General features: G+C 44.1%; 1 protein-coding gene and 1 pseudogene across 4 annotated transcripts in view; one reads left to right on the top strand and one right to left on the bottom strand.

The window, feature by feature from the left end:
- Rin2 (Ras and Rab interactor 2) overlaps positions 1-22,949 on the top strand; it is a 212,056-nt gene that overhangs the window by 14,682 nt on the left and 174,425 nt on the right. The window lies entirely within an intron of this gene.
- Positions 16,896-16,991, bottom strand: LOC128102739 (uncharacterized; annotated as a pseudogene).

The raw sequence follows: 22,949 nt of genomic DNA on the forward strand, positions 1-22,949 counted from the left end.
GGGACCAAAGACACCTATAAAATAGTTCTGATTCTAGAAGAAGACAGAAGGAAGTGAAATCCAGTTGCTTAACCATCAAATTGCTGTGGAGTGCCAACAAGGTTGGTTCGACTATGTTGAATGGTGAAGCGTTTCCTGAGTTTCCACGGCTATTGCTCTACAAGCCCTTGGGGGACGCAATAGCAGGATATAGTATTTTGAAGATCTTGCTGCTTGCTGATTACAGACAGGATTTCAGTGGCAAGAGAGCGGCCTCAGTACCAGATGGGAAAGACTGAGATTGTTGTGGGGCTGGACTGTAGGGGAGAAATAGAGGTAAAATTTGGAAACTAATTTATCAGAGCTGTGATAAATTTGGTGTGAGGAGTGTGCAAGAGGGAGATTTCTCATGGCCTCCTGTATCAATGGAGGTGCTGTGTTGGCAAATCAGGGAAGGAACAATGTGTGTCAGTGAAGATTTCCATTTCGTATGTGTTAGGTTTGATGGCCATATAAGAGCCCACAAGGAGTTGTCAAGTAGGCTATCTAGAAAGATCTGGAGCTTAAATGGGAGCTTTGGGCTACACCTGCATGGTTAGCAGTTTCCATAGAAAGCCAGGGGAAGTTGATGCTGCTTAAATGAGGTACATTGATGCTGGCCTAGGGCTAGCAGCGTGGCAGTGAATACAGAATTTTATTTTTCTCAACATGGCATCCAAAGTCCTCAGACACATTGCAGTTTAAAGGTTGGCTGCTGGTTCATTCTCTTTAACTGGCTAGTTTTCCTGAAAACAGAAAACAGAGCTTACTTAAAAAAAAAAAAAATCTTTGGGGCTGGAGAGATGACTCAGTGGTTAAGAGTGCTGACTGTTTTTCTAGAGGACCTGGGTTCAAGTGTTAGCTCCCACATGGCATATCACAACTGTCTGCAACTCCAAGATCTGACACCCTCACACAGTCAATGCAAATACAATAAAAATAAATTATATTTAAAAAAATCTTCTATGTCATGGTTTATTATTTTCTTTAGATTTTTATTTATTTTGTACATAAGAGTGTTTTGCCCATATGTATCTAAGTGTACTACCTGCATTCCTAGTGCTCTTGGGGGTCAGAAGAGGGCATGGGATTCCTTGGAACTGGAGTTACAGATGGGTGTGAGCTGCCATGTGGGTGCTGGGAATTGAATCTGGATCTTCTGCCACAGCACCAGCTGCTCCTAACCACTGAGCTGTCTTTCCACACCCCAACACGAAATCTACTTTAAATTTGTGATTTTTTAACATAAGCATCCTGTTGTCTATACCAGGGAGGGCTTCTTACCTGGTAGAGGTAAGCCTGCCTTCTAATCTGTAACTGAGGACATCACTTGATTTTTTTTTTTTTGCAAAAGACTATAGGTAATATACAGAAACAAGATCACAAGTGCTGGTCATAAGAACCACATTGAGCATGTGTGCTTGTGTGTGTGTGTGTGTGTGTGTGTGTGTGTGTGTGTGTGTGTCTGTGTGTCTGTGTCTGTGTTTTTTTATTTATCTTATTAAATCTTACCTTTTAAGATGGGTGTTCTATACCATTCCACCCTGTGAAAACAGAGGTCTGAGGACGAGGCAACTTGTCATACTAGCCGGAGGTGAACAGGGCCCGGGCCCAGGTCTATCCATTGGCAGAGCCTAACTCCCTAAGTGCTGAGCCATGGTGTTTCTAGAAGGGGGTGCAAGGAACATCTCCATCCCTTGGTCATCGACGTGTGAGACCCCTCATTCCAGGGCTGCCTAATCCTCCAGCTCTACCCCAGGTGCAACTTTAGGAGAATACTCAGGAAAGTCAGTTCTAAGGTTTCCCACGGAAATAGAAATAATAATAGTTTTTGCAATATTTACAGCTTCTTAGAGGCATTTCCAGACATTCTCAGCCCTAATGTCTACTGTTCACTTCTCTACAGCTACAGGAGTTTCCTCTTGGGTGTGATTTCATTGTGTACAATGTTTAGTTACCTACAATCTAAGAATGCTATGTAGAAAATTCCAGACACAGTCCCTAAGTTTTTACTTCTGAAATGTCATATGCCTTGTTCTGTCCTGCATGAACACAAATCACCCTTTTGTCTAATGTGTCCATGCTGCGTTCAGTATCTACCAATTAGTCCCCGGGAAGCCTTCTTGGTCATTAGAGTCATTGAGCTTTCTCTGTAAGTCATAGTGTTCTGTGTTATCATTAGTCATTGTTGGTAAGCTCTTGCTGGGCCTCATAGATAAATTGACTTTTATTATGTAAAGAGGAGATAAAGGTTGTCCTAGCTGCCCCTAGTTCGTATGTGGACTCCAGAACTGGGTCTGGGAACCTAATTACTTCAAGAGCTGATTTACAAGAGAAAACATGTGGCCTTTCTTAATTGTAAATGTATACAGGGACCTTCATGAGAGAGTGAAGTCCAAAGTGAAGGCTGCTTTCCTGCCTTGGCATAAGGAAGGACATTCCTCCCCAAAGATTCTTCATGATTTGCTGTACAAAGGAAAGGACAGTCCAGATGGCCCTTTCTGAAGTCACAGTTCCTTAATCATTTTAGCTTCAAATACCAATTTGACCTATTTTGAGGTGACACCACTTAACCCCTTCATGTGTGTAGAAAACTTCAGACTATAAGGATTTGAGGTTGCCTGTGGTTTCAGGAATTCACCGGGAGTCCAGGAATGTAGCCCCTCCGATGAGGAAGGAATGCTTGCAATAGATGAAAGGGTGAGAGTGGGGGGGGGGGGGGGGGTCCTTTGGGAGTTTTTATCCTGACCTTTGTCTCCATTCTCAGTGGCTGGTGGATTGTTGTTAAAGGGCCCCAAGCTCAGAGAGAGGGTGTGGGGGAGGGGGGATCCTGGAGATCCCATTCCATCCCCAGGAATCCCTTTTATCCTTGCCCCACAGCCTTCTGCTTCCTGCCACTTGCCCTGTTGGCCTTCGAAAAATGAGAGCCTGGATTCTGATTCAGGGAGGCCTGGTGTGTGTGTGGGGTGGTGGTGGTGGTGGTGGTGGTGGTGGTGGTGGTGGTGGTGGTGGTGGTGGAGGTGGTGGAGGCTAGCCTTAAGTCTCTCTTTTAGAAGAAGCTGGAGGTCTCTGTATTCTCCATACATTTCCTACCGTCTCAGCACCACAGGTTAGAAACTCCGCACTCCAGTTACTGTTAAGCCTCATCAAGGGATTGACTTAACAGGCCTTGAGAATGTATTGATTAGGTCTGAGCTCACCTAGCTTCAGGTTCTGTGAAATAGTATTTAAAGCTACACCTTCAAGTTAACTGGCCCTTTTTCCTCGGAGCAGAATAGACACTGTTATTTTTTTTTCCTCAAACTTTGTATTAGTTTCTGGTTGAGACTGTATCTACTTTATAGAAGACTTTTGTTCACATGAACTCTTAAATTTTCTTGTATTTTCATTCTATATAAATTTAAAATCCAAAGGTTACTGTGACTAAACGAACAGAATGCTCAAGTGGAACAAAGCCTTTCCTTTTGACATTCCCAACTTTACTTTTGGATTAGTTATCGTCACATTTTACACTCCTAGGAGCAAATGCAGTTTAATTGAATTTTGAGAAGTTACTCACGGTCTTACTGGAGTGTGATTTCTCTCCGAAAATATGGAAAATCCTAGAAAAGCAAATACTGTTACAGAAGCTGCATTTGCAGGGGGAGCAGAGAGCATGTCTTTGTTTGTGGGCTACCTGAATGCATCTTATTTGTTTGTATTTCTGGATAGGAATTGGGGTGGGGGGTGGGGGCGGTCACCAGAGTCAACACATGCTAACTGGGGAAATAGATGTTTCCCTTTCTTCTTCTTAGTCTTGTTAATCAAAGAATTTAAGAATAGACTCAAAAGGAAGTTTAAGGACAATTTTATTAGTGTTTAAAAGAAAAACCCCCGAAGTAGGTAAGCTGTTAATCTCAGCAGCTGCCCCAAAGGAGCTAGATGAGAAAAAGAGAAAAAGCATGAATTAGACATGTGGTCAGCCACATGGTGGACGAGCAGCCACCAGGTGAGGAGGGACGCTTCAGAGAAAGAGTGAAGCCACAGTGTTGAGAAGGTGTTCTTAGAGGAGAGACAGAAAGAGAAAGCAAAATGATGCTTTTTTGAGCAGTTCAGGGCAGCAGCATACTCAAGGCGCTGCAAGACTGTGTCTGTGTAGGCTACTGCCCAAGAGGTTAGGAATCCCGGAAGGAAAAGTGAGTCATCTTATTAAAGGGCTGATTGTTCCTGTTGATTTAGAATGACTTACGGTGAACTCACCCTGGAGGGAAAGAGGGGTCCTTTGGCTAGGATATTATTAGCCTAACTCACTGGATTAATTTCTTTCCTTCCTTCCTTCCTTCCTTCCTTCCTTCCTTCCTTCCTTCCTTCCTTCCTTCCTTTCTTTCTTTCTTTCTTTCTTTCTTTCTTTTCAAGACAGGGTTTCTCTGTGTAGCTTTGGAACCTTTCCTGAAACTCACGCTGTAGTCCAGGTTGGCCTCGAACTCACAGAGATCCGCCTGCCTCTGCCTTCCGAGTGCTGGGATTAAAGGTATGCACCACCACCGGCTGGCTGGATTAATTTCTATGTTTTGGATAGATGGGAATGCTAGTTCCCCACTCAGGCCAGAAAAGTAGGTTTTCTTAAAGGGCCTCCATGGAGCCCTGGCCAAAGCTACTGTAACACTTGGACAGGAAAGCTAAAGTCTTCAGATGAAGAAGACACACTTTCCCAGGTTTGGTGGCACACGGCCTTAGTCTTAGTCCAGCACGTGGGAAGCAGATCTCTGTGAGTGAGTAGCTTGGAACTGAAATCTAGTCCTCTGAAAGAGAAGCAAGCACTCTAAATTGCTGAGCCATCTACACACACACACTACACGTATGTATACATACCTATGTGTGTATATGTACATATTCTATTTTAAAGTTCAGACTCCGCATAAGAGAAAACATATGATATGTATGTCTTTCCTCTGTTACCCTCTCTTATTCCCCTGTCCTTTGTCCCTTTAGTCCTCTTCCCTTGCCCAACATAATCTCCCTTCTATTTTGATATCCTGTGTGTGTGTGCATTCACTTATTTGTGTGCATATGCAGGGATGTGTGTTTGTGTATGTGTGTGTGTACATTCACTTATTTGTGTGCATATGCAGGGATGTGTGTGTGTGTATGTGTGTGTGTACATTCACTTATTTGTGTGCATATGCAGGGATGTGTGTGTGTGGCACTCACATGGAAGCCAGAGGTTAACCTCAGGTGCTGTTCCTCTGAAGTCATCCATGTTGTTTTTTGAGACAATTTCTCTGACTGGAATCTGGAGTTCACCAATTAGGCTTGGCTGGCTGGCCATCAAAGCCCCAGGAATCCTCATCTTACCACTTCCTCAGCATGTACCACGATGCCCAGCTTTTCCCCATAGGTGCTGGTGATAAAACTTGGATCCTCATATTATGCAACAAGCACTATACTGACTGAACTGTTTTCCAAGTGCTCGTGCACGCGCACGTGCGCTTTTGTGTGTGTGTGTGTGTGTGTGTGTGTGTGTGTGTGTGTGTGTGTATCAAATTCCATGTTAGAGAAAACTTACTTGTCTTTCTGAGGGCATGGTTTAGTTCACTTAACATGATCTCCAGTTCTATCTGCAAATGACATAATTTCATTATTCTTTATAGGATGGACAAACTCCACTGCCTGTATATACCACATTTTCCTTATCCACTTATCCATTAATTAGCAACTAAAGGCTGATTCCGTGTCTTGACTGGTATGAATTATGCTGCAATAGCCATGGATGTACAAGCATCTCTGTTGATCTCTGTGGAATGCTGACTTAAGAGTCCTTCAGGTACATACCCAAGAGGGATAGCTGTATCAAATGGTAGTTTTATTTTTCATTTTGAGAGGAACAGATATCCATGTTACCGGGGAATCCAAAGTCCCTTTCTGAGTTCTTAGACTCATTGATAAAAGAAATTTACAATGGACTTGGCAAGAAGCTAAGGACAGTTTTATTAGAGTTTAAAAGAAAAACAACAGGGCAGGAGAGTTGTGAACCTTGGCAGCTTTGGGGGAGGTTGACAAAGGAGAAGAAGAAGAGAGTCCTGCCTTTTGAGTATAAGAAAGTCAGCACGTTCAGCAATGGAGCTCAGCAAACACTCTATCATAGGATGGGAGAGGAGCTTCAGAAAGACAGTGAGGAAGACCAGCCTCATGGGAGGCATGTTTGGCTTTTACCCAGAATCTGAAGAAGAGATAAAGAGAAGGCAAAGCTTGCTTAGTGTCCCCCGACAAAGGGATACATGGTTAGAAATTGAGTTTATATATATATATATATATATATATATATATATATATATATATATAAAAAAAAAAAAAAAGGAAAACATTGCCGGGCCTGGTGGCACACGCCTTGAATCCCAGCTCACTGGAGGGAGGCAGAGGCAGGTCGATGTTTGTGAGATCAAGGCCACCCTGGTCTATATAGTGAGTTCCAGGACAGTTATTGTGTAATGAGACCCAGTTTTGATAAAAGAAGCACAGTACTCCAGAGAATATGATTATGCTGGTGAGCTGAAGGGACAGCTCCCAAGAGTTGGGCCACAGGGTGCATAGCCCTTTATGGGACATTTCTAAGGCACCAGCCTCTCCTGTTTGTTGAGCCCAGGCTTTCTTTGTGTATTTTCTGTTCCTTAGGGGAGGCCCAGGGAGGGAAGGACTTCTAGCCTTTAACTGATCTGAGCATGCTCCATTTGTCCTGTGAAGCCCAGGTGGGGAAGAGACTTCCAGACTTTCTCTGTCACCTTCCATATGTTCATCTTAACATGTCAGTCTACAGTTCCTACTCTTCCCTGCCACACTGAGGTTCAGAGTGCACCTCTGAAGGGATTCCAGGTTCTTGTGGCCCTAAACAAGGAAGTGAGTAGAGACATACAGTTGTAGCCGAGCCAGAGATTGTCATTACCGAAGAAGGACTCTGGGTGGAGCAGGGCTCTGTTGATGTGGTTGCACAAAAGATGGGGCTTTTATGTCGCCAGGGTGCATGTTTCTGGCTCATTTCCATAGCACAAGCTTTATTGCATATGCTCTGTTACGTGTTGTTCTAGATACAGCATCCTGCATCACGTCCTGCATCTCCACCCAACTGTGTACAGTTTATCATTACGGCAAATCATAAGTCGGTCACCTTCCAACACTCTGTGGTTTCCTATCTTCCCCAGGGCTATGTGGTTTCTGCAATATGCCAGTTTTGCGGCCCTTACACTAGGCTCTCCTGATCCTCATTCTCTAGCCTCAGAATTTCTATATTGATTTCCACAGAGGCAGCACAAGTTTACATTCCCACCAGCCTTGCATCAAGGTTTCTCTTTGCTTACAGGCTCACATTTCTTATTTGTTTTCTTGATGTAGCCATTTTAACTGAGATAGAATGGAATGTCAGTATAGATCAAATGTGAATTTCCCCGATGACTACGGATATTGGGCATTTGTAGTTCTTCTTTTGAAAACTGTCTGTTCAATAGATTTTTTTTCCATTTATTGACTGGATTGTGTTTTTTGAGCTTTCATTTTTGGAGTTTTGATTGTCGTTTTTCAAGACAGGGTCTCTCTACATACATAACCCTGACTGTCCTGGAACTCACTATATAGACCAGATTGGCATTGAACTCACAGATATCCACCTGCCTCTGCCTCCCTAGTGCTAAGATTAAAGGCATGCAGTAGCATCATGCCCAGCTATGAAAGTTCTTTATATGTTCTAGATATTAATCCCCTATCTGATGTGTAGTTGACAAAGATGTCCCCCTAGGTGATCTCTTTATTCTCTACTGATTGCTTGCCTTTGCTGTATAACAGCACTTTTTTTTTTTTTTTTGAGATAAGGTCTCTCTTTGCAGCCCTAGAATTCACTATATAGATCAGGATGGCCTGAAACTCACTGCTGTCTCTGCCTCCTGAGTACTGGGATTAAAGGCAATGTGCCACCACACCTGGCCATGATTGCCTTTACTATACAAAAGCCTTTTAATTTCAAGTAATGCCATTGGTCAAATCTCGTTATTATTTTTTAAGCTGTTAGAGTGCTCAGGGAACCCTTGCCTGTGCCTCTATCTTACAGTGTTAGACTGTGTTTTCCACCAGCAATTTCAGCATTTTAGATCTTACATGAAGCTCTTTGAGCCATTTTGAATTGATTTCTGAGCAGGGTTTCTATTCGGGGGCTCTCGTGTGTTCGTATCCACTTTAGGACTGACTGCTCTGTCTAGTGTTGTGATCAATGACATTGAGATTTCGAAGGGGATGCGTTGGATGTGTGCATTGCTTTTGGTAATAGCCATTTTCACAAAACTAATCGTCCCGATTCATGACAAAAGGGATCTTTTCTTTTTCTAATGGCCTCCTAATTTTTCTTCTTCCATATTTTACAGTTTTCATTGTGGAAGTATTTTTACTTCCTTGGTTAAATTCATTCCTAGTCATTTTATTTTTGTGTTTTATAAAAGGGATTTTTCTCTGACTTTGTTCTCAGTAAATTCATTATTGGTATGTAGAAAAGCTACTGATTTGAAAAAAAAAAGTCTTCATGTAAGGTATGCATGCATGTACATATGTGTGCTTGCGTGTTTGAGAGTGGTGTGTGCAGGTGCGCATGTATGTGTATGGAGGCCAAGGTTGACATTAAGAACCTTCCTTAATCACACTCTATCATATTCATTGCATAGGGGTTTTCAGCTGAAAAGACTAGTGTAGTTAGCCAGCTTGTTTCTGCCTTCTGAGCTCTGGGCTTGCGGGTGGGCTGCTATACCCACTGGGTGATTGCTTCTGTTCTGGGAATTTAATGTGTTGGTTTTGTATCCTGATGCTTTGCTGAAAATATATATCAGGTTTAAGAATTTTCTGATTAAATGGATAGGGTCCTTTAAGTATAGGGCCATGTTGTCTTCAAATAGGCATACTTTGACTTCTTCTTTTCCTGTTTCCACAGTTTTTATAGCTTTCTATTGTCTTATCACTCTTGTTAAAACCTGAAACACGCCGGGCGGTGGTGGCGCACGCCTTTAATCCCAGCACTCGGGAGGCAGAGCCAGGCAGATCTCTGTGAGTTCGAGGCCAGCCTGGGCTACCAAGTGAGTCCCAGGAAAGGCGCAAAGCTACACAGAGAAACCCTGTCTCGAAAAACCAAAAAAAAAAAAAAAAAAAACCTGAAACACAATGGGTGGTGGTGCTACATGCCTTTAATCCCAGCACAGAGGCAGGTGGATCTCTATGAGTTCGAGGCCAGCCTGATCTACAAAGCAAGTTCCGAGATAGCCAGGACTATTACACAGAGAAACCCTGTCTTGAAAACAAAACAAAACCAAAAAATAAAAACAAAACCAAAAACCCATCAAACAAACAAACAAACAAAATGCCAGAAACTACCCCACAAACAAACCAACAACCCAAAACCCTGAAACACAATGTTGAGTAAGAGAGGGGAGAGTGGACAAAGTTGTCTCGTTCTTGATTTTAGAGGAAGTGCTTTCCCCACGTAGAACGATGTTGGCTAGAGCGTCATTGTGTTAATCTGGATTATTTCTGTTCCTAGTTTCCCCTAGGGATTTTAGCATGAAGGAGTACTGACCTTTGTCTTATTGAATACTGAACTTTGCTGCATCCTTTGAGGCCATCGTGTGCTTTCTGTCTCTGGGTCTATTCAAGTGACGTCTTTCACTTATTAATTTGGATAAGTCAAACTTTGCACCTTGGGACTGAACCAAAAGTGACCATGGAGAATAATCTTTTAAAGGTTTATTGAATTCAGTTTGCAAATATTTGACCGAGAGTTTTTGCATTTATGCTCACTAGCTTTTCTTTTTTGTTGTTGTGTCCTTCTCTGGTTTGGGTAGAAGGAGAATACTAGTTTTATGGTATTGAAAGAGTTTGGTCATATTCCCTTCTGATGATGGAAGTTTTTCGTTCTTCTTCAAATGTCTGATAGAATTTTATGGTGAATCTCCCAGGCCTGCTCTTTCCTTTGTTGGGAGATTGTTGTTGCTTCATTCTCCTGATCATGGATCTGTTTGCCTTATCTCTCTACTGTTTAATTTGGCTAGGTTACGTGTCTGGGAGTTGACCCACATCTAGTTTTTGGAAGAATTTGGAACAATTTCCAACTGTTTCCAGAGCCTCTGGGTTTTGTTGGTACGATGTATTGCTATGTCTCATTTTTCATTTCCAACTTTATAATCTGGGTCTTTTCTCTCATTCTGTGGCTTGCAGCATAGTTGCCAGCTAGCCTGTAGCATGCAGTAGTGAGAAACAAGGATCTCTATCTCAAACAAGTACAAGGTGACAACTGACACTTGACATTGTCCTCTGACCTTCATCTGTGTGCTACGGCACTTGCACATCTGCACTCACACACATAAGTGTACATGTGTACATGCACATAACACACATACACACACAGAAATAGTCAAAATACTTCTAAAAGTAAGCGATCAAAAAGGGAAACGTAATGAGGAAATGAATGTTTCTGGGCTGTCTGAAATTGGAGTCTGTTGAAGTCAGAGACTCTTGTCTTTCACACCGTCTGGGCTGGTGCTGAGCCAGACCATCAAGGGCCAGGTGTCCCCAGAGCTGTCTTCCCTTTTGAAACTTCCCTTTGTATACCGAGAGCCTTTACTGGCCACAGATAGCTTTGTAGTCTGTGCACTGGGCAGGTTCTCATGACTCCCAGTACAGACACTTTGGGGTGGCCGATGTTCCAGTCAGGAGATGGCTTCTGGGTGTATTTGGAGTAAGACAAGCACCCACAGTGCTGAGATCTGTACAGAAGGACAGATGCCCCTGCTTTCAAAACTCACTCAGCATCTATCCAAGATCCAGCCGGAGGACTGATGGTTCAGAAGTCAAGTACTCTAGTGCAGCTTTGGAGTTCAGTCTCAATGGCAGTAAACTACATGTCCAATAGGTGGCACCAGAAGATGGTACCTGTTGACCTCAGACTTTTGACTCGCAAGGCTTTGCTGTTATCTTGGGTTGATGGGCTCAGCATTAGGCTCCGAAGACAGGGCTACTACCTATTGTACCCCTCACCCCCCGAGATGCCCCTCTCTCCTGCTGCTTTACCTCCTCATGATGTCTGTATCCAGCCAGCTTCCCCTCCATGATAGCCTACCATGCTGTCTGCTGCCTGGGGATGTGACAAGTTGTCTCCTGGCTCCCTAACTTGTTATTATTCCCTGTTGTTAGGCCCCTAGTATACATCAATTTTAATCAACAGGCTCCCTTTCAAGATGGTAGTGTCCACAGCTCCCTGAGCCACTAAAGTGACAACAACAAAAGGAACTTCTGTAGAATACAGCCCCCACCTATCCTGGTACCATTGTTCATTCTGTCACATGAGAACACAACAGATGGCATTCGAGTTGTAACTGACAAACATCGTCCATACTAAACAGGGTTCCCAATAATGTGATTTTCTCAAACTAAATCTGTTACCTTTCAATGCATTCAATATGCATTTCCAGAGAAGATACTGTACTCAAGCTTTTTTGTTTTGTTTTGTTTTTCCAGACAGGGTTTCTCTGTGTATCCATGACTGTCCTGGAACTCACTCTGTAGACCAGGCTGGCCTCAAACTCAGAGATCTGCCTGCCTCAGCCTCTTGAGTGCTGGGATTAAAGGCATGCACCACTCTTGGGATAAAATCACTAGCAATCCATGGAGCCTGCTTAATGATCAAAGGAATTTATTTGGGGGTTAACTCATAAGACAGAATAAAGGAATTTGTCGCAAGATCCTGGAAGGATGAGGCATGGTCCAACATGGCTTGCTGGCAGGCTCTGCCCTGGTCTGTACTAGCATCCAAAACCATGAGAAGTGTAGTGCATCCCAGGTCTTAAGGGTTCCCCAGTGGCCATGCCCCAGGGGCAGGTACCTCAAGGTCATAGGCGGATGTAACAGCTACCTGCTACCTCACTTGGGGCGCTGCTTCAGGACATGGCTCAAACAGAGCCTCCAACATCCCGCTTGGACTCAAGCTTTTGTCACAGACTACAGAGTCCCTTTCTTCACGTCTACCTGAGTGCCTTTCAGTCATGACCGTTGTACTCAGACGTTCTCCACCAGGACTGTCTCAGGGCCTTCCTTGAGCCCCTGCGTCTTTGGACTTCACATCCAAAGCCCCATCTTATTCTTGCCCTGTTTGGATGGGCTCCCAGCTTGGTGTCTGTCTTTCTATCCCTGACCTTAAGGATTCCAGTCCAAGTAAGGTTCTAGGAGGCTAGAAGCAAGGGCCCAGATGGGGAGCTGTCAGCTGTCTTCATCCGAGTTCCCTCTAGAAGCAAACCAGAACAAGGATAATTGGAAGTAGTTTACTTGGGATGGTCTCCAGAACACCATGGGGATGCGGATGTAAGAGGAGAGGGAAACAGGCATGGAGTATATTGTGCATTACATGGACCACATCCTTCTCACTTAAGGACGAGAGAGTGTGGAGCTGGTCTTCATAGGCCATCTCCCCTCAGTCACAGGGTGAAGGCTATCAGGGGCTGGAGGGATTGATGCCTAGTACTTCAGGCCCACTGGAAGAGGGCCAAACAATGCAGATTATGGCAGTGTGAAGCAGAGTCAGTGGGTTGGTGCTAAAGATAGGGCCCAGGAGCATCTCCATCGTTTTCTCCAGGGCTGAGGCTCCAGGTTAATACAGTGACTGACATGCTGTCCTGTGTCTGAACCATATGATCCTAGACAGCTATGCTCAAACTCTGCAAATGTCTCCTATTCAAAGACAGCTTGAAAACCAGATGTGGTGCTCCTGATAACTTCTGGTTTTTTGTTTGTTTGTTTGTTTTGTTTTGATTTTTCGAGACAGGGTTTCTCTGTGTAGCTTTGCACCTTTCCTGGAACTCTCTTTAGAGACCAGGCTGGCCTCGTACTCACAGAGATCCACCTGGCTCTGCCTCCCGAGTGCTGGGATTAAAGGTGTGCGCCACCACCGCCCAGAGAGGCCTGATAACTTCTGTAACCTTTTATTTCATTCCAGAAATAGGATGCCTTCAAGGGCATGCCATGTTTGGGATAGGAGGGTTCTCTGTCTTGGCAATGGCTGATGAAATTAACGAATTTTGGCTTTAAATATGTTTTAGTGGTCAGAATGGAATTTAGATAGTTGTATACACACACACAGAGTGAGTGTTATTATAAAAAGTTACTTATTTAGAACGTTATATATATATTCATGTACAGTTGACACTCCATACTGGCTGGTTTTGTTTGGATCCAAAAATTTGAATAACTCTGGATAGAAAATATTTGATGGGAGAGACGTGGCTCAGTGGTTAAGAGCAGGAGCTGCCCTCAAGTGGGCTGGGATTTGATTCCCGGCACCCAAATGGCAGTTCACAACAATCTGCAACTCCAGTTCCAGGGGATCCAGCACCCTCCCCTGGCCTCTGCAGGGCTGGCAGAGACATACGTGCAGGTGAAACACCCAGACACGTAAAATAATAAAAAATACATTGAAAAAGAAAATGTTTGAGGAAAAGAAGTCTGTATTGAACGTGCACAGATATCTTATGACCCCATAAATAGTGCAGTCTAGCAACAGGTTATTGTTGCTGTAGTGTGTTAGTTATGCCATCTAGAGGTGACATAAGTTATACAGGAGGATGTGCACAGATTAGCTGCAGGGCACCATTTGTGTAAGAGTCTTGCGAATGTGAGTTTGGGTGACTTGTGAGGTCCTGGAACCTACTCTCCTAAGGATACTGAACTAAGAAATGACTGTATATGAGAGCAAATAGGTTAGGAGAAATTGTATTCTTGTTTTGTTTTGTTTTGTTTTCGGGTTTCTCTGTGTAGTTTTGCTTTCTGTTCTGGATCTCGCTTTGTAGCCCAGGCTGACCTCAAACTCACAGAGATCCACCTGGCTCTGCCTCCCGAGTGCTGGGATTAAAGGCATGCGCGCCACTGCCACGCGATGGGAAATTGTATTGTTAAATGCAGTAAATGGCATTTTTATTATTTTAGCATTTAAAACTCTGAATTGGAATAGAAATATGGTCTTTGCCTAGATCCAGACCTCTTCTCAAAACGTATAGAAAAATTACCCTCATCTAGAAAGAGAGCAAATATAGTAATCACTTACATACTTGCTAAGAAACAGAATTCTACAAATTTCAGATTTACTGTACGAGGTGAAGACAGTGGTCTTGAGGAAGGGGGCTCTGGGAGAGATGGAGGGTGCTAGGGACACTTGTCTCTGAAGACTTAATGTTGAGAAAATCAACAAAAGAAATAAAATTGAGGCTCTTACAGAAAGCAAAGGGAATCAAAGCAGAGGACAGCCCTGAGAGCAGACCCAGCCAATAAAGAAACAACACAATTTTAACACTAGAGGGCGTATTTGAATCAGGAAACCCAGTTAGCCACCCAAGAACTGCCCTTGCTTGCGCCTGCTCTAACTACTGATCTAGAAAAGGAAGCACAGTGCAAACCCAGAAAGTAGAGAGCATGCAAGCAGAGCTACAGCCTGAAGAAAAAGGAGCTTGAGAGTCCAGGCATTTCCCATCATAAATATCATAAATGTCCTCATTGCCTCATAGATGCGTGAGTGCACACACACACACACACACACACACACACACACACACACACACACAACCTTAATCAATCAGTTAATCAGTCTTTTTTTTTTAAAGTGAGGCTGGAGAGATGACTCAGTGGTTAAGTGCTTTTCTAGAGAACCCAGGTTTGATTCCCAGCACCCAAGGAGCAGTCCCCAACTATCTGTAACTCCAGTTTCAGGGTATCCAAGGTCTTCTTCTGTCCTCTGCAGGTACCAGGCACTCACATGGTGCACAGATATATATGCAGGCAAAACACTCATACACATAAATAATGATGCTGATTTTGATGACATACATGCAGGCAAAACATTAATACACATAATGATGGTGGTGGTGGTGGTGACGATGCTGCTGCTGATAATAGATTTAAAAAGAAAAGAAAAATGAGAGTGTCCTTGCATGCACCACTTTGCAACCTCTTTAAACTTTAGACTACGAGGAAGATAGTATTTTTCCAACAAAGTTAAAAACCACCAGCACACATTTAGCCTATGTGCTCTCCAGGTTACCATCCCATCATGATAAAAAGGCGTATCCATTCCCCTCAACCTTGTGTGGCTTCGTGTCTCACTTGTACCCATTAGAATGGGACAGAAATTTTGCCACATTTCTGAGGATTGTTGCTCAAATATAAGATGGTCTTATAATAAAAAACCCAGAGCCAGATATCAGGGGGAAAGCTGAAAGATCAGAGAAGCAGAGCAGCCAGCCACTGGTTCTTACCTCTGCGGAAATCCTCAGCCTAAAGAGAGTGAGTTCCTGTTTCCTCATGCCTTATATACCTTTTTCTGCCCAGACATCACTTCCTGGGATTAAAGGCATGTGTGGTTCCCAAGCAAAGGCATGAGATCTCAAGTGCTGGGATTAAAGGTGTGTGCCACCACTGCCTGGCTCTGTGTTCAGTGTGGCCTTGAACTCACAGAGATCTAGACAGATCTCTGCCTCCTGAGCGATAGGATTAAGGGTGTGTGCCACCACTGCCTGACCTTTGTGTCTAATCTAGTGGCTGGCTGTGTGTCCTCTGATCCTCAGGCACGTTTATTAGGGTACACGATCTATCACCACAGAGAATAAATTGGAAAGGAAAAGATCATGTGATTCCTATTTTGCTTTCTGCTTCGTTCTTCCTGGGTCTGTGAGCTGCATCATCTAAGCAGATAGGCTGTTCTGGGACTACCATGCTATGAGGAAGGCTAAATCAGCCAGAGAGACCAATGATAAAGCCCTGCACCACATGGAGACATGACCTACCGCTCCAGGCCAGCTGCCCGGCCACACCTCCTCCCATCCCCCAGCCTTAGATCCAGGCTCCAGCTACCATCTGGCCGCAGCCTCATTTGATACTCTCAGCCAGAACAGCTCTGTCAAATTCTTCTGGAATTCCAGACCCTCGGAAACCATGGCAATGAGAAAATGAGTGTTGTTTGAAGCCACCGAGCCTTGTGGTCTTATCACACAACAATGCATAATTAGGATGAATACATCCTTAAGTAATAGCAATGAATTCCAGAGAAAAACAGCAGCTGGCTTCACTGCTTTGCATGTTAGGTTTTGTTTTGGACACTTTTCGAAGAAGCTGACGGTCGGGAACGTGGTTTTTGAGAAGAATTATGTCCCTCTTAGAGTCAGCTCATAAACTAACCTTTCCCATGGAGAAGAATTGAGATATTTTTAGACGCCTTCCTTTTCCTTTTGTCTTTCTGTTTTGTAGCTCGGAAGCTGTAACTCTCCATGGCTTTTGGCAAAAGCTGTGGGACAGACTGTTAGAACTATCTACTTTGTCCGTGGATGGGACAGAGCTGAGAAGATGCAGGGATTCACAGTATGTTGCACAGAGGTGTGAAACTGTTGTTTGTTTTTTCAGACTGGATGTGAGATTTATTACTGAACATAATTTGGTGGGGTATAGGAGAGTATAGTGGAAGCCACAGTTGTTCTCAACTGTGGTCCCCTGGGCAAGTGGAAGACAGGGCCCGCCACTTGCCCAGGGGACCACAGTTGAGAACATCTTTTGACTCCATAGCTATCAGGAATGAGCCACTTTTTAGCTACCTTGCCTTCAAATTCATCTGCCTTAAACTTAGTGAAGCCCCACTTCTTTGAGATGTGGAGCTTCTGGTGACCAGGGGAACTGAACTTGGTTCTAGGCGGGACCTTAATCACATGTTCTTTATTCTGCAGCTTGGTACAGATGGACCTGATGACCAGGTGGGTGTGAACCCTGGCCACTGTGCACTGGTGCTTCCTGTCTGGAGCCTAGACTGGGGACAGCATTGAGATTAGGGACATGAATAGCTGCCAGGAGATTGTCTTGAAGGTCCCTTAGGGTAACAGGCTGTGTACATGCCCAAGGAGGCTGCTGTTTGCTACCATTACACACCGGGTCTCCATGGAGTGTTTTATTTTTTACGTTAGTGTTACAACTGAAAGTGAAAGTTCACCTTAGTTGTGTGAAACAAGAGAGAAAATTGTAAGGGATTCACGAAATCTCATGCAAAATAATCACCCATTTTACAAAACAGAGTTAGAGGAATTAAGATCCTCTCCCCTCCCAAAGGTTTCTGATGAAGCCCAGCATTGTGTAGCTCCCAGAAACCAAGCATATCTAACAGCTTAGGGTATAATAAAGAGAAGTAACTGCTGGGCGGTGGTGGCGCACGCCTTCAATCCCAGCACTCGGGAGGCAGAGCCAGGCAGATCTCTGTGAGTTCGAGGCCAGCCTGGACTACCAAGTGAGTTCCAGGAAAGGCGCAAAGCTACACAGAGAAACCCTGTCTCGAAAAACCAAAAAAAAAAAAAAAAAAAAAAAAAAAAAAAGAGAGAGAAGTAACTTCACATGGAGTACTAGTGTAAGATTTCACTCTTCCCGGTACGGAGTCTAATGCTATGGAGTTAGAGTCTGTTTTCATTTCTCTTCCTGTTGCTGGGATAAAATGTCCAGCAAAAGCAACTTCGGGGAGCAAGGGTTTGCTCTGGCTCACAGTTCAAGGGTGTAGTCTATCATGGCAGGGAGTCAAGACAGAGAGCTTGAAGGAGTTTGTCATGGCACATCCACCATCAGAAAGCAGAGAGAAGAGAGTGGATGCTACTGCCTGGGTACCATCTCTATTGCAGCCCAGGATGCTAGCCAAGAAAGGGGGACACCCGTGGTGGGTGGATCTTTTCACTTCAATTAATGCAATCAAGATATTCCTCCACAGACACAGAGACCCCATCTCTCAGGAGATTCTAGACTTCGTCAAGCTGACAGATAACGATAACCATCACAACCCTACACTTTGTCCACTTGATACTCAAACACATCATTTTTAAGCTATACTCTGCCACCTCTTGTCCCCATAGTTGCATGATTGTGTTATAATAGAAAATGTATTTAGTGCAACGTTAAAAGTCCCCATAGTCTTCAACAATTCCAACGTCTCTTACCCATGAGCTCCTATAAAATAAAAAGCAAGCTGCATGCTTCCAATACATGACAGCACAGAGTAAAAATTCCTATTCCAAAAGGGAGGAATCAGGGCACAGCAAAGAAAGGCCAGACCAAAGCCAGATCAAAATCCAGCAGGGAAAACATCAAATCCTGTAGCTCAGAATCCAGCATCTGGGGTACATAATGCAATAAACTGGGCTTCAAAGGTTTGGCCAGCTCCACTCCCACCACCTGCAACACACACAGTCTCCCTCTTAAGCCAGCTCCACTCCAGGCCCGCAGCTTTACTCAGTGGGCATCCCATGGTCCTGACGTCTCTAATATCCTGTGGTCTCCACTGAACCTTAGACTTCTGCTTCATTCAGTGTCTTCCAAAAGGCTCCTTCTGGGATCCCAACCCTGCCATACAGTGTCTGGCCTCAGTTTCTGTCTGAATCCATGAGCAGAATTCCATGACACCCTTAAACTTGTATTTCCTATGCCTAAAACCAGTACCACATGGGCAATGTTGAGTTTTGCTGCCAGCTTTAGATGCCACTCGGCCCCCTTGGGTATGAGCTGAATCAGCATCCGTGTGCTAATCCTGGGGAAACACTTGCCTTTAAGGATCAGAGAACCCCTTACACTTGGGCTTTTTCCTTTAAGTGGATTTGGATCTTCAGAGGATGGAGCCTCCACTGGGTGGAGTTTTGCCCTCGTGCAGGAGGCCAGTGACACTAACCGTTTCAGTCCCTTTCTCAGCACCAGCCTGACTGCTCTCCCGGCTTCAGTTTACCTCTGCTAAACGAGTTAGTCTGTTACGTTTAAATTCAACTTGGCTCTTGTTTTAAGGACACACAGGCATAATTAAACGAGATTCTTGACCAAAATATCACGTGAATGGCCCCGATCTGAGTTCCTGATAGAGAGTCCTTGCTCACCTGTGAACAACGATGAACACTTGTTATAAAGCTAGATAATTACGACTGTCTCATCAGAACAAAGGTAAACAAATAGATACATGTAGCAGAGTTCAGAGTCCGGAAGTAGATGTACAAGATATGTAGTCACTTGGTTTGTCGGAGAGGCCACACCACAGCGTAACTGAGGAAGGAAAGTCTTTCCCACAGCTGAGGCTAACTGAGCAGACCGTCTAATAGGAAGAAAAAACTCATGGCAGATCCTGGACTTGTTAAGACTAAAATGATCAGGTACACATGAAAGTCTGAGACATTTTCACTTGAGATCTGATGTTAATATACTTCAGTAAAGCTTCCTGCTGCTGTTTTTGCTGTCTCAATCTTTCACCTGGCTTCCTAGTCCTTTCTGAAGTGTCCGTCTCTACTCCCCCTTCCTCTTGTTTTACTCAATATCCTGTCCGCAGTCCACTTATTTCCTCACACGACCCCCTGCATCTTGGGACATCTTACCAGGTTTCACCTGCCTGCTCTCTGAAAAGGTCTCACCATCTCTCCATTTCTCCAATCTGTTTTCTCCTGTAGGGTCACAAGAGTGACAGGACATTTGACTGTTTCCATGTCCTCATCATACACTTCCATCCCACCTGTAACATCCTCTGGGACTGAGACCCAGTCTGTTCATCTTTGATGAGAAAGTGCTGACCCAGAATTCCTCACCTTGAAGTATCAAGTCCCCGACCTCCAGTTGCAGTCTCTTGGTTCCAGGTCAACCTCTTCATGTTTCAGCCCAAGTATAATTCCATTTCACGGACAAAGGAAACGTTTTATTTTTCTTGATTTTGAAGCAAACCATTTGAGTAGCCATCAGACCCGTTTCTCTAAATATGGCCACATGTTTTGTTTCTGTACACTTCTGGATAGGTGCCAATTTTACCATGTTCTTATTAAGTGTGGTACCCTGAATTTCTGAACGGAAGGCCCAAGAGTGGCCTGGCTTCTCTAGACCTCTAGCTTCCTCATTGTTCACATTCTGTTTTCCAGATATGGCATTATCTGTTTGCCTCTGGTAATTCCCCAGCCGTCTTCTGGGTTCCTCAGTCTAGATCTACCGTGAAACCTCACAGTCAGCTCATTCATGAAGGAAATGGTTGCACACATCGACACCAGTGCCCCCAGCCTTAATGAGGCTAGTAGGTCAGAGCGCCCGTATCTCATATATCTAGATCCCAGGCATTCTGAACTAGTAAGGGTTGGATGTTTCCCTTTTCTTCCTTCATTATCTGTTTGAGAATGTGAGTTTTAGGGTAGAGTACATTTTATTCAGCACAGAATTGCCCATTTATTTCTGTTAATTTTTCAGCCAGTGTTGGATTTTCCAAGTTAGACTCAACTTGCCCCAAATGTAATAATCACCCCCCGGCCCACCCTCCTGACTTCTTCATGCTCCACCTGATAACCATATCTGACTCCCTTCCTCACGTCTGACATAGTTGGGCATAGCTTCTTCCTCTAGTTTGAGTCCATAGTTCCCCAGTTTAGGCTCCTGTTGTCTGACCTAAGTGTCTCTTCTGCTCCTGCACCTGACCCTTATCAGATTGTCGACCCTTATCTATTGGTGAAATTATTAAGGCCACTCCACGTAGTTAAAAGGAGATTTATTTAATGGCGTAACTTACAAATTAAGGGATAGGTAGGTCGTGGGGTCTGGGGAAGGTGTATCACAGTCCAGCGGTGTTCTCTGGAGCTCTGCTTGGTCCACCTCCACTATCCAGGGTCCCGGAACGGAGTCAGCGCCAGCCGATCCAGATCTCGGGTCCCCAGGCGCCTCCCTTGGCCCCGCCTTGTAGGCGTGACAGTTGCTGAAGTCTCAATGGGGGTTGGAACTTCCAGATCAAAGCTGGAATGGCTACCCACTACATCTCCCCATTTTTGTCTAAATAAGAAAGTTCTAACCTAATACAAGACTATATACAAAGGAATGGTTATCAAATATTGTCCAGGAATAATGAGGGATAATGACGTAGATAAGATGGAACTACAACCAATGCAAACAATATCAAGCAAGAAACACATACTAAAATCCAGAGAAGTATAGAGCATAGGTAAATGGCATGTTACAAAGATCATTCCAAAAGGTGTCCTATCCTAAAGAACCTGAATCTAATACTTAATATGTTCTATCTACTAAGTTGTAACTATAACTGCTAGTCTTCAATCCCATCAAAGACCTGAGAAGGAATATAATGGTACCTGAGAAATGGTAGATGGATGCAAGCAACTTTCGGGAATCTTGCATGAGTAGACCGAGACAGCTGGCAGCCTGGACAGTCACATAATGTTTCTCAGCATTGTTGGTGCATTCAAATTGGCTACAGGCCTAAAGTATCTGACAGACCATTTTCAGAAGCAGGAATTCTGAAAGACCATCTTACCCTGTCTTGGCAGAGTACAGTGGTTGCTTTCCTTGTGTCCCGCTTGTCCAGAACTCAGTCGGTAGAGCATGAGACTCTTAATCTCAGGGTCGTGGGTTCGTGCCCCACGTTGGGCGCCAGATATTGGTGAAATTATTAAGGCCACTCCACGTAGTTAAAAGGAGATTTATTTAATGGCGTAACTTACAAATTAAGGGATAAGTAGGTCGCAGGGTCTGGGGAAGGTGTATCACAGTCCAGCAGTGTTCTCTGGAGCTCTGCTTGGTCCACCTCCACTATCCAGGGTCCCGGAACAGAGCCAGCGCCCGCTGATCCAGATCTTGGGTCCCCAGGCGCCTCCCTTGGCCCCGCCTTGTAGGCGTGACAGTTGCCGAAGTCTCAATGGGGGTTGGAACTTCCAGATCAAAGCTGGAATGGCTACCCACTACACTTACCAGATTGTCGGTGGCTACTGTGGGTTTGCCTGATAAATGGCAATCATTTGCCCAGTCCTTATCTGGCTTGCCTTTCCCTGATAATCCCCTGTTTTCTGGGGCTGACTAGAATTCTACAGTACTTTTGTTTTATTACATCCTCTTGTAGCCAACCTGTTCTGTCTACACTAAAGTGCCTTTCCCCACCGCATCCCAGCTAAAACAGCACACACCTTTTGCAGCCCTGGAAGATGGTCCATGTCTAAAACAGGACTCCCTTTGTGTTCTTGTACTGTCCAGCTTAGACTTGAAACAGTCAACAGGTATTGGCTAAATTGAGTAAACAAAGGAGTTTCTTGTCCCATTTCTTTACTTGTAAAGATGGAATTAGGGATTATTGAAAAATCTCTAAGAGCCAGGAATAGTGGCACATGCCTTTAATGCTAGGACTTGGGAGGCAGGGGCAGGCTGATCTCTGTGAGTTCAAGGCCAGCCTGGTCTACATAGTGAGTTCCAGGACAGCCAAAGCTACATAGTGAGACCCTGTCTCAAAAAAAAACAAACAAACAAATAGAAAGAAAAAAGAAAACTACCTATGTTATGTAAGCATTTGTAGAAGTATTGATTATTCTTGAATAGGTTAACACAAAAACACAGTCCTCACATCAAAGAAAAATGAGAGATAGTTTTTTTTTCAAGAGCTAACATGAATGGCCATGTCCCAGGAACACAGATTTAAGTTAGCCCAAATGTTGTGTTCCAACATGGAGAGACTTTCGTGTAGTTTCTATAGTAATAGAAAAAAGTCATCAGTCAAGATACATTAAAAAATATGTAGGTAGAGGGGCTGGAGAGGTGGCTCAGCAGGTAAGAGTACTTACTGCAGAGGATCTGGGTTTGATTTCCAGCACCTGCATGGCAGCTTACAACCATCTGTAACTCTAACTCTAGAGGATCTGACACCCTCTTCTGGCCTCCTTGTGTATTGCCTGTACATGGTACACAGACATACATGCAGACAAAATACTCATCATATAAAATAAAAAACGAAAATACATCATTTTTTTTTTTAAAAAAAAGTTGGTAGAACTAGATGTAATGATGGATACCTTTAATCCTACCACTCAGGAGACAGGCAGGCAGACTGTGAGTTCAAGGCTAACCTGGTCTACATAATGAGATCC

Source organism: Peromyscus californicus, unplaced genomic scaffold, assembly GCF_007827085.1.
Source record: "Peromyscus californicus insignis strain IS unplaced genomic scaffold, ASM782708v3 Scaffold_7__1_contigs__length_154581171, whole genome shotgun sequence".
Lineage (NCBI taxonomy): Eukaryota > Metazoa > Chordata > Mammalia > Rodentia > Cricetidae > Peromyscus > Peromyscus californicus.